Source organism: Chrysemys picta, chromosome 7, assembly GCF_011386835.1.
Source record: "Chrysemys picta bellii isolate R12L10 chromosome 7, ASM1138683v2, whole genome shotgun sequence".
Classification (NCBI taxonomy): domain Eukaryota; kingdom Metazoa; phylum Chordata; order Testudines; family Emydidae; genus Chrysemys; species Chrysemys picta.
Window position 1 is genome coordinate 38,122,722 of NC_088797.1, and position 13,587 is coordinate 38,136,308.

The 13,587-nt window shown below is 40.9% G+C and overlaps 1 protein-coding gene across 22 annotated transcripts in view; it reads left to right on the forward strand.

Moving 5' to 3' along the window:
- RAF1 (Raf-1 proto-oncogene, serine/threonine kinase) overlaps positions 1 to 13,587 on the forward strand; it is an 89,118-nt gene that overhangs the window by 5,552 nt on the left and 69,979 nt on the right. The window contains exon 2 of one of the 22 annotated variants that reach the window (XM_042849582.2): positions 12,029 to 12,096. The exons of the other annotated variants lie outside the window; for them this stretch is intronic. The gene's annotated coding sequence lies outside the window, so the exon portion shown is untranslated. The remainder of the gene's footprint in view (positions 1 to 12,028; positions 12,097 to 13,587) is intronic. 22 annotated transcript variants of the gene reach the window in all.

Sequence of the window (13,587 nt, forward strand, 5' to 3'; positions counted from 1 at the left end):
TGCCCAATGGAGATGCAAAGCTGGAGACTTAGCAAGAAAGAGAGACACAGGCATTGCCCTGCTTCAAGGAGTGAGGAGGTCCCCTCTTCTCTCGTTCTACCTCCTGGATGACTTGGGGAGAATGGGAACTTCATTCTGTGTTGCACTCCTACTGCCCAAACCTTTTCTCTCTCCTCAGAGGAAGGGTATTGTGGCTTTTATTTTCTGATCACTGGTCCTTGCTCTGTCTAAATCTTATTGGTAAACCAGACAGTGGCTTGCTGAGGTGGTGGAAGGACTGTTTGTATTAATTGCTTGTAAAGCATGCCAGATAATTACTAACTTGTGGTAGGTATGAAAGGAGGAAACCAACAGGGTCCAGGAGGAGGGCAATGCTCTGAGAGGCCAGCTACATGGGAATGAGAGGATACTAAGATTTCTACTAAGCTGCTGTCTCTAGGCTCTGGTATTGGGGTCTCCTTCATATCAACATTTGGTAGTACATATCTTAAGGACCTTTTGCCTTCCTCCCTGTAGTTTCTGGAAGGGAGATGGAGCTTATTTCCCCCCCCCCCCCCCATGGCCTCTTGGCTGCTACAAGGGAAGTAGATATCCAGTGCTGCTGTACTGTTCCATCAGCCCAGGCTCCTCACTGCTGCAAGGGAAGCAAGAAGAGGTTTTAATTCGTAATGTTTTGGTCCATGTCTCCTGTGAATACCTCTTGTGTCTGCTGCTACTGCTGTCCAGAGTTTCCCAAGCAACAGTAGTAGCTCAGATGACATGATTCTTAAGTTTCATTGGTGCCCATAGGATTCTGAATAGCAACAGTGACACAAGTCTTAACTTCATTGTGGTCTTACTTGACAAATTGGTGAGCAACAGTCAAGGCACACTTGTTGCCTGTAGGCTTAAGAAGGCAAAACTGCCTGGTTCTGATTCAGTTTGTGTTTGAAAGGTTATCTTTGCAACTGAAGGTTTTAGAAACTTTGTAAAAATGAAAGCTTAGATTGTGCAGAAATTGATATAGGGCCTCCTGCTCGTCAGAACAAACTTCCCACTCACTGTGGACATCTGGATTTTTTTAGTTGGCTGTGTACATTTGTTTACCAGTCTGGCCTGCCAGTGCAAGTGTGTGTCATGAAATAGAGAATTAAAGATCTGAGGAGTTAAAAAAAAAACAAACAAAAAAAAAACGCTACAGCCTAGCAAAATCAGATCTTTCTTACACGAAGAAATTATATGTACTTGAAAATAAATTTTAATATCAATTGGCATATTAGAGGTTTGGCATTTGCAATTTTATTTAATAAAATAGCTGTTTTAAAGTTTTGAGTCTTTCTAGTCTCCTCAAATATTTTTTGTATTATTTAAATGGGAGGATGATAGCTCAGTGGTTTGAGCATTGGCCTGCTAAACCCAGGGTTGTGAGTTCAATCCTTGAGTGGAGCCACTTAAGAATGTGGGGCAAAATCAGTACTTGGTCCTGCTAGTGAAGGCAGGGTGCTGGACTCAATGACCTTTCAGGGTCCCTTCCAGTTCTGAGATAGGTGTCTGTCTCTCTCTCTCTCTCTCTCTCTCTCTCTCTCTGGGTTTCTCTCTGTTCTCCCCTGGTTGTCTTTTAGTTGTAATCTTCCCCATCAACTCACTAATCGTTTGTGAAAGTTGCTGGTCTGTTTGACATCAGTAGAAGTCTGGAAAAGTCCTTGATTTATGTAGAAAATAGTATCATGTACAGAAGCTTTATTAACTCAAATGCCTTGCCCCAATCTGGATTATCTCTGGGGTTGAGAACATAGTTCAATCTCCATGGCCAAACTAGGTATTTGTAAATTTAAAATTCCATATCCAATTATTAATCTGCCTATTTTTCTAAATTCTTATGTCCTTTATTCTGCTAATCTTTTCCTGCCCCTTTTTGAATCTCTCTCTTTTTAATTTAGGGCATTTCTGTAATGCACCACTTTCTTATTTTAGTCTTCTTACCTCAAAGATCTTGGATTATGGATATTTCATTTGCTGAAGAACTGGATGTGGTTCTCTCTGCAGTGTTTAGAATGGTCCTTTCAGTCTGCTTGAGGGGATTGCTAGAGAAAAACATAAGATATACTTCATTTCTTACCTCCTTCCATTCTCTGTTCTGTTCCTCTCCTGGGATGAGTTTCTTCATAATGCAGCCACTTACTGCCCATTGGAGTGAGGTACCACAATCTTTGTTCTCTTGTAAAATTCTTCTCCTTTTCCCCGCTGCCTAGTTTGTAGAGCACTATGGTAGCATAAGGAGAAACTTGCCTGTGCTCTTTGTGTGCGCCACTTCCTTTGTGGCTGGAGTACAGAGAAAACAGATGAGGAATGAGTAGTCCTCTTCAGCTCACCATAGCTGAATAAATGTTATGTTCAGGAGCACAGGTGGGCTAGTTTCACAGGGTAATGTAACAAATGCAGGGAAGATTGGTGTGGAGTGGAAGGAGACTGTATATTCACTATGTTGCATGTAAACTGGCCACCAATTGAAAAATGTTTTTGATGTATTAATGATAAGAATTTGATTTTTTAAAAATCTGTTGGTCACTCTTTTACTGAAAATTGACCTCATTTGTAACAGAGGATGTGGGCCTGATGTTAGGTTGAAAACCAGTTTCTATCCACAATTCTAAAACCATAAAATTAACTTCAAAGTTGTAAAATATTTACTATAAGACAACTTTGAAATTGACCTTTCAATGGATTCTGATGGAAGCTGAGTTTTCTCAGTTCTAATCTACTTTTAACCTTATGAAGATAGCTGTTTTCTTTTTAAGTTCATCATCATATTTTATATAGTTAAATTACTAGCTCTTAATTGTGATTTTAGTGGTTAGAATATCTTTTGGTACATTGCAATGTTCTTTTAAACCAAGTCTGTAAAGTTAGACAGAGGATGACAAATGTGCCAAAACCTCTTCTCCCCCCTCGCCCCTCCCTTCCCTCAGAAAAGTTTAAAGTGTAACCTCTTTAGAGCAGAGAATATCTTTCTGTATGATTGGACAGGCTTGGTTCATTGTGTGTGCTATTGGAATACTGGTTTTTTTTTTTATATTTATTATTTGTGTTAGTCATCAGTCTTAATAAGAGTTAAATGTTTTTGCATTGTTTGTTTATCCAAGAAAGATGAAAAGAAGCTTTAATAGTGGCTGAGGCACTACACTCAACTTGATGGCATTTGTTTGTCATGTGATACATTTGGAACATTGCTACATCCCGTGAATTCCAAAATTTCAGAGAACGGTTTACGTATTGGGGCAGAACCTTACTGATGAAAATCGGAAAACCAGAAGGAGGAAATGGGGGACCTAGCAGCTTCAACCACTCTTGTCTGTAGATCAACTATTAACGCTTTCCACCATAACAATACCTCACCCCATCATTTCTCAGTCCTGCCCATGGTCCCAACAGGGTTTAAAATGTTAACACCCTGAATGACTTACTTCCCAGGCAGAAAGAAAAGAAATAATGGTGGGAGAGAGAATAGAGAATGGGGGTGAGCACAGAGCCCTTGATGTAAAGCAGTGGTGGGGATTGCAGGGTGTCCCTGAAATAAAAAAGAAGGGAATGGAGGAATACAAGGGACTCCTGTGTGTGTAGAATGAGCTTGTCCTACAGAAGCAGAGCATTTTGATCCTCTTGTTTTATGGTTTGTTAATCTCAAATGACAAAATATAAGGTTCTAGGTTTAGGAAACTATAGGGATGTCAGTGTAGAACTCGCAGATAGCCAATAATGGTTTCCTGGAAAAAAGTATACAGGGTACAGTAATGTAGTAGACTTAAATTTAACTGAAGGCGAGTTACTTTCCTGTCTTACTTCTCTAGTCTCAAGCTTTAAGTTTACAGTGTTTAGGGTGTAGCACATGCATAGGCAGTTAAGTTATGAAGAGAGAGCCAGCTTATGTTGCAATCTAAGCAGTGGCCATATAGTGGAAAGATTCCCCTTTGGCATGTTCACTAGTGCTATTTTTACCTATTCCAGTAAGATCTGCCCTTATGATTTTAAACTACAGGACAGTAACTGGAATTTCTTTGTTTTGCCAATTTATAGTATATGCTGAAGAAACTTTGAGAGATTAACCAGACGCTGCCAACCTAAAATCACATATGTCAGAACATAGTTTGTATTGTCACAAATAAAATGACAACTACAGCTGAAAGAAATACTTTTCTCCCTTTCTTTTGTTTGTGTACTTTGCATTTGACAGAAGCTGGTCAATAGTCAGTTTTAGAGATTCCCTTGTATGTTGAATATTTCCCGTGTTTTAGTTTTTTCCCAGAGCATCTAGGGAGAAACATTTTTAAAAGGAGGCAATATGATTGTAAAACAACAACAATTGGCCTCGTGACACAGGAATGGGCATAGTGTCTGAAACTGTTAACCTGAAATTTAAATCAGTTTAAAAAAAATGTTTATATTCTGCAAAATCTATAGCCTAAGATTCTTCATTCTCTAGGGAAAATGTTCCACACTGTGAGTAGATTTTTCAAGTCCTGCCAGAGGTGAAACACTTCAACTAGAAGACTGATAATAGTGAAAACTGGAGCATATAATGAAAACGCTACTTCTGTTATCATTGTAGTGTTGCAAAAGTAGTAGGCTAATAGAAAATACCACATGTATACAAGTTATTGCCATGTAACCATAACTTTGATTTTTCTAACTTTCACGATTATGTAATCTTAACTACAACACTGCACTGCTGTGTTTTTTGAATTTATTAAATATAATATGCCTTTATTTTGAATAGATGTGCTTCTTTCTAATAGTGTTGGTGGGTATTGTGATTTAAAACTTTGCTGATTGCAAACTGTTGGGCATGCTATTAGACTTTAGAAATGTATTTTTATGGTAAGTAGAATTTTAAAAGTTGCAATATCAGGTAAAAAATAAGTTTAAATGAATTTTTTAAAATGCAAAGTGATGAACTTATAGAAGGAAACCAGTACTCTATTTTGCTTTTATAATGAACGTACTGAGTTGAGTTTTAAACAAGAACATTACAAGAGGTTTTTATTAAAATGGTCTTTATTTCTCTTTAGTTGGTACAGACAAAATTGTTAAGAACAAAACGTTAATTTTTCTCAAATTAATGTGCAATGTTGCTATAATTTACAAAGTTGTTGATGTGATTAAACAAATGGCTTGTGTCTGTATGCATCTGTTGGTTCCCATTGCAAACCAAGAACAGGCTGGCTTTTTTGGTCTCCATTTATGTTTTCATTGTAAAACATGCATACAGCCAGCCTCCTGAAATGCTTGTCTTTGTAGCAAAGTGTGTGCGATATGAAATTGGAAAAATGTACATGTCAAAACTGGCAGGTAGATAGGTCAGTTCAGTTTTAACCTGCTTTCAAAATAAGCAGACTCTCTGACTTGAAAAACAATAAATAATTCTTCTAATTCTGTGTGTTGTCTGGAGTTTGCTGCTTCAGACTAGTCTCGTGCAGCTTTCAGCTGTTCAGGTGATAGATGAGAGCTCATCTCTGGCTAGAAACATTGTGAGATTACAAAGTCCTATCTTTGGCATTTTGTTCCTCTTCTATTTCCTGGTCTTCCATGGGATTTTACCCTCTAGCTCAGGGCTTGTCTACCCTGGCAATTTACAGGGCTGCAACTTTCTCTCTCAGGGGTGTGAAAAAACACCCTCCTGAGTGCAGCAAGTTTCAGTGCTGTAAAGTGCCAGTATAGACAGTGCCCCAATGCTGCAAGCTGTGCTCCCAGCACTGGGAGCCACGCACCTCGTGGAGGTGGCTTTTTTTAAAGCGCTGGGAGATCTCTTTCCCAGCGCTCTGCCGCGCCCACACGAACCACGTTAAAGCGCTGCCACAGCACGCTTTAGCGCTGCCAGTGTAGACTAGCCCTCAGTCAGCGTTGGATTATTTTAGGAAGTGTATGCTAGTCTAGGATGGGGATTCTGGGGCCAAAACTTATTTTCACTCGTTTTAGTTTTCCAGCAGCAGTAATGAGAACTTACAGTTTTTCTGATTGATGCTTGCCGCTGGTCCACACTAACCCCCCACTTTGAACTAAGATACGCAACTTCAGCTACGTTATTCACTAACTATCTTAGTTCGAACTTACCGCGGGTCCACACGCGGCAGGCAGGCTCCCCCGTCGACTCCGCGTACTCCTCTCGCGGAGCAGGAGTACTGGCGTCGCCGGCGAGCACTTCCGGGATCGATTTATTGCGTCTAGACTAGACAAGACATCTCTCTATACACGTACCCTTGGTTTACAGTTCTTCCTTTGCCCAATCTGAGCCTCAAGTCTTAATTATTAAGACCCGTCTGGGTTTCCTAGAAATTTTTTCTTCTCAAGTGCAGGTTTAAGTATTATAACTACTTCTATGCCCCTCAAAGTTCTAATTTGGTACTGCATTTTCTTGAACCAGTGCTTGGCAACAACAGCCCCAATTCAGCAAGGTGCTTAATTGTAGGAACTTTAAAAAGGAGTAATCCTATTGCTGATCAGCAAAGCACTTAGCAAGTGCTTGACTTGACTTCAGTGAGATTTAATCATGATACTTTGAGTAAAATGAGATTAATTAAGGGCTTAAGCATCATGCTGAATTGGGGACAGTATTACAATTCATTGTGTGATATGTGGAGACCAATCTAGCCTTATAAATTCACTGTCTTTCCACTGAAATGTTGCCTAAAATGACTGACAACTCCTTCCCCAAGGCTTAGAAGGTCCTGAAAACTTGCCGTGATAGTGTAGGAGGAAATAAAATTAACTCTTATATTTAGGTAATACTTGGAATATCCAAGTAATGGTTTCAGTGTGGTGTATTATACAGCTGTCAGTTTTGTTTTTGAATAGCTCTGATTTTTGTTTATATTCACCAGGTGTTGTACCTCAGGGTTTCATTCCATAGGAGTCCAGTCACTTTACTAAAGATTAAAGGTATAGATTCTTTTTCCATTCTGCATGAGTCCTGGGTCACTTTCCTGTAGGAAGGGCATCTCTTCAGTGTCATTTGCTATGCATGCACTCTTTGGCTACTGAATAAAATGTGGCTCGTGGCTTTTCAGAAATACCTGATGTCTGATATGATAGATATAGTTGTGCAGATTTGTGTTTTGTAAGAAATACACAGTTTGGGTGAAGTGCAATGTAACCATAGTTTTTAATCAATCTTGTACAATATTTTGCTTTGTGCACGATAGTGCAGAAGGTAAGTTTTGTCTCTTTTATTTACATGTTCTCTTTCTCCTGATAGCATCTATCTTTCTGCACAAGTATAGGTCTGTCAGAAATAATGGTAAGCCTCATTAACTCATAAATTAGTTTTCCAGACTTGCCATAAATCCTGGTTGCAGCAGCATTTTGTAAGTGGACATTGCTCGTCCTGTGAACCAAGAAGTCTATTATGAGGAAGACCTCTTTTGGTCTTCCTCATAATAGGTTAGGTTCATGGAATTTGGAGCCATTGTATAAGCATCCCTATAAAAGAAATCTTTATACACCTCTACCTCGATATAATGCTGTCCTTACCACGTTATAGGTGAAACCGCATTATATCGAACTCGCTTTGATCCACCGGAGTGCGCAGCCCCCCTCCCTCCTCCCCCCCGAGCACTGCTTTACCGTGTTATATCCGAATTCGTGTTATATCAGGTCGCCTTATATCGAGGTAGAGGTGTAGTTCAGGAAAATGTGTGCATAAGATCGTGTGGGGCATCTGGCTTACCATACCAAATAGAGGTGTAATTCTTTGGCAACACCCTCTAGAACATACTTTCTGGACACTTGTGAGGGTATATTAACAAATGATTGACAGAATAGCAAACAACTTTTTCACATATAGGATCTGGAACTTGTTTACCATTTTATGTAGGCTGCTTTGTTCACCTGTCTGGTATGGTAAACTGTAAAATAAGAATAATAAAAGTAGTTATAGAGCTGTCCAAACAGTTTGGAGCTAATAAAACTCTAGAGTATTATCATGTATTAGGTTTGGCTCAGGTTGTAGAAACATATCTTGACCCATGCCCAGATATATTTTAAAAGCAATTAATGTAGAAGAATGTGAAAACTCTCTTGTTCTTTCTACTTTGTTGACTCAGGAAAATAGTTAATTGTGAGTTAGTTGGTTCATTGCATCCTATTTTGTGTTGATATGTAGATATAAAAATATACTATAGTGTCTACTGATTTGTAAGTCTGATAGTAGTAAGGCTTTTCTTAGGCTGTATTGTATCCTATTTTTTATTTGCTCCCTATTTTTTGTAAGATAATAAAAGATGTGATGCTATATTGTATCTTTGTATTGCTAGCTTGCTCTGTAAACAAACAGTCCCATTTGACTGAGTTGTAGTTTCAAGAACACAAACATCAACTTTGAACAAATAGATTTCTGGCTTTTTTTTTAGTGTGAAAGGGTTATAAAAATTGACTAATCTTATTTCTATGAAATATTTACTCATATGAGCTTTATTTTACATTTTAGAAACATCTCTATCTCTTAACACCTAGTTGCTTTAAAAGTGATAACATTTTTGTTAAAGCAATATATTATACTGCAGTGGGCTCTTCTCAGCTAATTAAGGCCTGGATAAATGGAAGTCTTGCATTGCTTCCTGAAGCTCACCAAACTTAGTTTTTAAAAAAAGAAAACCAAAAATCAACCATCTTGGGTGGTGGTAAAGGAGACCTGTGGAGGAATTATTAAAGAGTGGATTTGCACCATCTTCTGTCTCTCTCTCTCTACCCCCCCCTTTTTTTTTTAATTAAGGTGGCCTGAAAGATCCCTTTATAAAGAAAGTTATTTGCTTTTACCTTAGGTCTTGCCTACACTTAGTTTTTACCAGCACAGCTATATGTTGGTAAGGGCTGTTCTTTTTTTCCCCCTGACAAAGTTATTCAGCGACAAGCCCTAGTATAGATAGTTATACTCATATAAAATACTTTATATTGATATAGCTTCTTTTGGTTCCCAAATCTGATTTAAGTTCTATTCGTAGAAGCACTTTTATACTGATGTAAGCACATCCAGAATAGTGGTGTTTTTGCCACTTTAATAATGCCAGCATAGTTAAGGCAGCAAAACTTTTAAGCGTAGACAAACTCTTACAAATATGAGGAAATAAATTCTGGCAATCCCTGGGTTTTGCCCTTGTGGATGGTTTGGAAGAATATGGAGGGAACGCCTCTCACCATCTTTATACATCATAAAGAAGCAAGAGAGTAATAAGTCAAATTTTTCCTTTGCAATTCACTTAGTGTGTCAGTGCCATCTTATGCTCCTTCTCGCTCTTTGTTAAATGGAATTTGTGTACATTGTGTTTAAATTCTTCTCCATTGAAAAGTCTGAAAATTGTTTCTATTTTTGGTAAATAAAAATCCTTTCCTAAACAGCTCTTAGAAATGTAATGGAATTTAACCTTTTTATGCATAATGTAAACATGTTAAAAGAGAACGAAGAACACAGAAGGAAAGAGGAAAACCACCAACCACCCTGGAAATAAAAAAGTTAAAGAAGTAATGAACATCAAAAATCAAATCTCTTCCTATCAGTAAAAGTATAAAAATGCAAAAATCCTGCCTGCTGCTCTTCTCTATGAGATCATAGGGCTGGATCAGAGCTTGAGAGATCATCATTAGGGAGGGAGGAAGGGATAGCTCAGTGGTTTGAGCATTGGCCTGCTGAACCCAGGGTTGTGAGTTCAGTCCTTGAGGGGGCCACTTAGGGATCTGGGGCAAAATCAGAACTTGGTCCTGCTAGTGAAGGCAGGGGGCTGGACTCAAGGACCCTTCCAGTTCTAGGAGATAGGATATCTCCATTAATTTATTTGTTATTTATCAAGTGTAACCTCCTGCATTGTGGCAGGACTGTGTAAACCTAGACCATACCTGATAGATATTTGTCCAACCTCTTCTTAAAAACCTCCAATGATGAGGATTCCAAAACCTCCCTTGAAGCCTATTCCAGAGTTTAACTATCCTTTTTAGTTAGAAATTGTTTCCTAATATCCAATCTAAATCTCCCTTGCTGCAGATTAAGCCCATTATTTCTTATCTTACCTTCAGTGGAAATGGAGGACAATTGATTACCATACTCTTTATAACAACCCTTAACGGACTTGAAGACTGTTATCTCATTGCCTTTAGTCTTTTTTTTCCAATACTAACCATGTCCATTTTTTTTAACCTTTTTTCATTGGCCATGTGTTTTTATCACTTTTTCTCTCTCTCCTGGATGGTATTCAATTTGTCCACACATTTCCTAAAGTGTGGCATACAGAATTGGACACTGTACTACAGCTGAGGCCTCATCACTGTGAGCAGAGCAGGAAAATTATCTCCCACGTCTTACATGCATACTTTATCTACCTGTATGCAAAGGGTAGGAAGAGAGTAATTCCACTCCCTGCGCTGGCCAGAGACACCCTCTCTTTTGCTGGCTCTATTGCTGCTAGAGGAGCTGTAATTGGGAATTTGCTGTGTGCCAGGCTCACCATCCTCTCAGTGCTGATTTTGTTTGTGACAAAGGACTGACAAAACCTCTTACCATGTATAGACTCCCACAATGAGTTAATCTCCCATGTCCTGAGCCTGGTACACCTGATTTGAGTGGCCATAATGTACAATGGCAGAGCTTTAAACTGGATAATTCTAAGGAAATTACTTTTGTTACCTTGAAATTACTTTGCATCTATAATATCCTGTCTATTTTTTTTTCTGGCTTGTAAAAGGTAAATGTTTAGTCTGAACAGCTAACAATTTCACACTCCCTCGCCAAGGAATGTTTAGTCTGGTGGTCTGGAAGCTCTCATTATGTATACTTAATATGAAGTTTGAGATTTGTAAAATGCCTTTTCCCTTCTTTCTTTTTACTGTTGTACAAAGATTTAAATATAACTTTTTCCCACAACTGGTCCCTTCCACCTGGTTAGCCAACTGATAGTCACACATGACACACTTTTTAAAAATCTTGGGATGTTCTCTATTTGTGCAAAACAATTAGAACTGGTGTAAATACACAAACAATATCCATCTTCAGTAAGGCATTTGTTTTCATTAGACAGTGATAATAGTTACTGAAGACTGCGCACTTAACTTTAGGTGTGTAAGTGTTAATTTTGACCTTTATCCAGCAGGCGGCTTTCTTTTTGCTTATAATATTGTAGTTCAATTGATAATTGTTAATGTATTCTGGTTCAGAAATATGAACAAATCATAGAAATGCAGGACTGGATTTTAGCTCAGTCCCTTTGAGTTTTTTAAATGTATTTACTCTGAATCAGTATCTTAGGGGATGTCTACACTAGAAATGCTACAGTAGCACAGCTGCAGTGCTGAAGCTGCAATGCTATAGCATGGATACTACAGCGATGGAAGGAGTTCTTCAAACACTATAGTAAATCCACCTCTCCAAGAGGTGGTAGCTAGTTTGACATAAGAATTCGTCCTTCGACCCAGTACTGTCTATGCTGGAGCTTAGGTTGGCTTAGCTACATCTCTCAAGCAATATAGCTAGGTTGACCTAGCTCTCTAGTGTAGACCAGCCCTTAATCCAGGGGTGGCAAATGTACTGGCCCGAGGGCCACATCTGGGAATAAAAATTGTATGGCGGGCCATGAATGCTCACAAAATTGGGGTTGGGTGCGGGAGGAGGTGAGGGCTCTGGTTGGGGGTGTGGGCTCTGGGTTGGGGCCAGAAATGAGTTCAGGGTGCAGGAGGGGGCTCCGGGCTGGGGTGGGGGAAAGGGGTGCTGGTGGGGGGGAGGGGAGTGAGGGCTCTGGCTGGAGGTGCGGGCTCTGGGGATGAAGGGTTTGGGGTGCAGGAAGGTGCTCTGGGCTGGGATTGGGGGGTTCAGAGGGCAGGAGGAGGATCAGGGGAGGCTCAGGGGCAGGCTCCGGGATTAAAACAACTGTCGGGCCAGATTCGGCTTGCAGGCCATAGTTTGCCCACCCCTGCCTTAATCACTTCTTCAGCCCATTATACTGCTACTGACTTCAAGGAATCTTTCTTTTTAAAGTTTGCCACTTCATTCAGGTTTTATTGTTTTTTCCACCAGCTGCTCTGTCTTCTACCAGCAGCGCAATTGAGGGGCAGGTGTTCAGCCTTGGGTGTGGCACAATTCAGGTATGATGGACCTTAAAATAATTGTGTTGAGTGAAGATCAGAAAAGACCACAACAGTTTTACAGTCCTAAAATTGTAAATGTAAGTGTATGTTCTGGAAAATATGGAAGCAATACTGAGAGAGGTTGCACTTTTACAGATTTTTAATGTCTGCTTTTATACATCTTTTGGGAGAGGCTAGAAAAAATTATTGGACACCTGTTAAATATAGGAGTGAATATCCTAGCCAGAGGTAGGTATAGAACGGGAGGAGATGTGTGTTGGTGCACCAGCAAGGTCCTGTGGTTCCACCAAGCTTTTGATGAGAAATAGTCTTTCACCTCAACTTCAGTTGCTGGGAAGGGAAGAGTGCTGGTTCTGGGATTCTTATAAGAGTTCTGTTTAGGCCGGGGTGGGCAAACTTTTTTGGCCCAAGGGCCAATCTGGGTATGGAAATTGTATGGCGGGCCATGAATGCTCAAGAAATTGGGGGTTGAGGTACGGGAGGAGGTGAGGGCTCCAATTGGGAGTGTGGGCTATGGGATGGGGCTGGGCATGAGGAGTTGGGGATGCAGGAGGGTGCTCCGGGCTGGGACTGAGAGGTTCGGAGGGCAGGAGGGGGATCAGGGCTGGGGCAGGGGGTTGGGGCATAGCGGGATCCAGGGGTGCGGGCTTACTTCAAGCAGCTCCCAGAAGCAGCGGCATGTCCCCCTTCCGCCTCCTTCACGGAGGCGCGGCCAGGTGGCTTTGCGCGCTGCCCCCATCCGCAGGCACCGTGGTTCCTGTCCAATGGGAGCTGCAGGGTGGCACTTGGGGCAGGGGCAGCATGCGGAGCCCCCTGGCTGCCCCTACATGTAGGAGCTGGAGGGGGGACATGCTGTCGCTTGCGGGAGCCACGCAGAGCCAGGCAAGCCCTGGACCCCGCTCCCCAGCAGGAGCTCAAGGGCTGGATTAAAACATCTGAAGGGCCAGATGCGGCCCCCGAGCCGTAGTTTGCCCATCCCTGGTCTAGGCCCTGCTTATGGTTCTGTCTTCTGGCTAGCAGGTGTCTGTAATTTTCATGCTTTCCCCAGCCTTGGCTGCTGGAAGGGTTTCCTTATCTTCCTTCCTGTAACTTCAGAGCCTCCTGGCTGTTCAGCTAGGGTCTGTGTGGAAGGGTTATGTCTGTGTTATGCTACTTTTCTTCCAGAGTCCTAGCTGCTATAAGAGTCATGGTTACTTGTTCTAATGCAGTGGCTCTCAAACCTTTTTACTGGTGACCCCTTTCACATAGCAAGTCTGAGTGTGACCCCCCCCCCCCTTATAAATTAAGAACAGTTTTTTATATATTTAACACCATTATAAATGCTGGAGGCAAAGCAGGGTTTGGGGTGGAGGTTGACAGCTTGCGACCCCCCATGTAATAACCTCACGATCCCCTGAGGGGTCCTGACCCCCAGTTTGAGAACCCCTGTTCTAATGAATGTATTGCTCACTTAGTTTGTTTGGTTTCTCCTTTCCCATGAGTAACTCC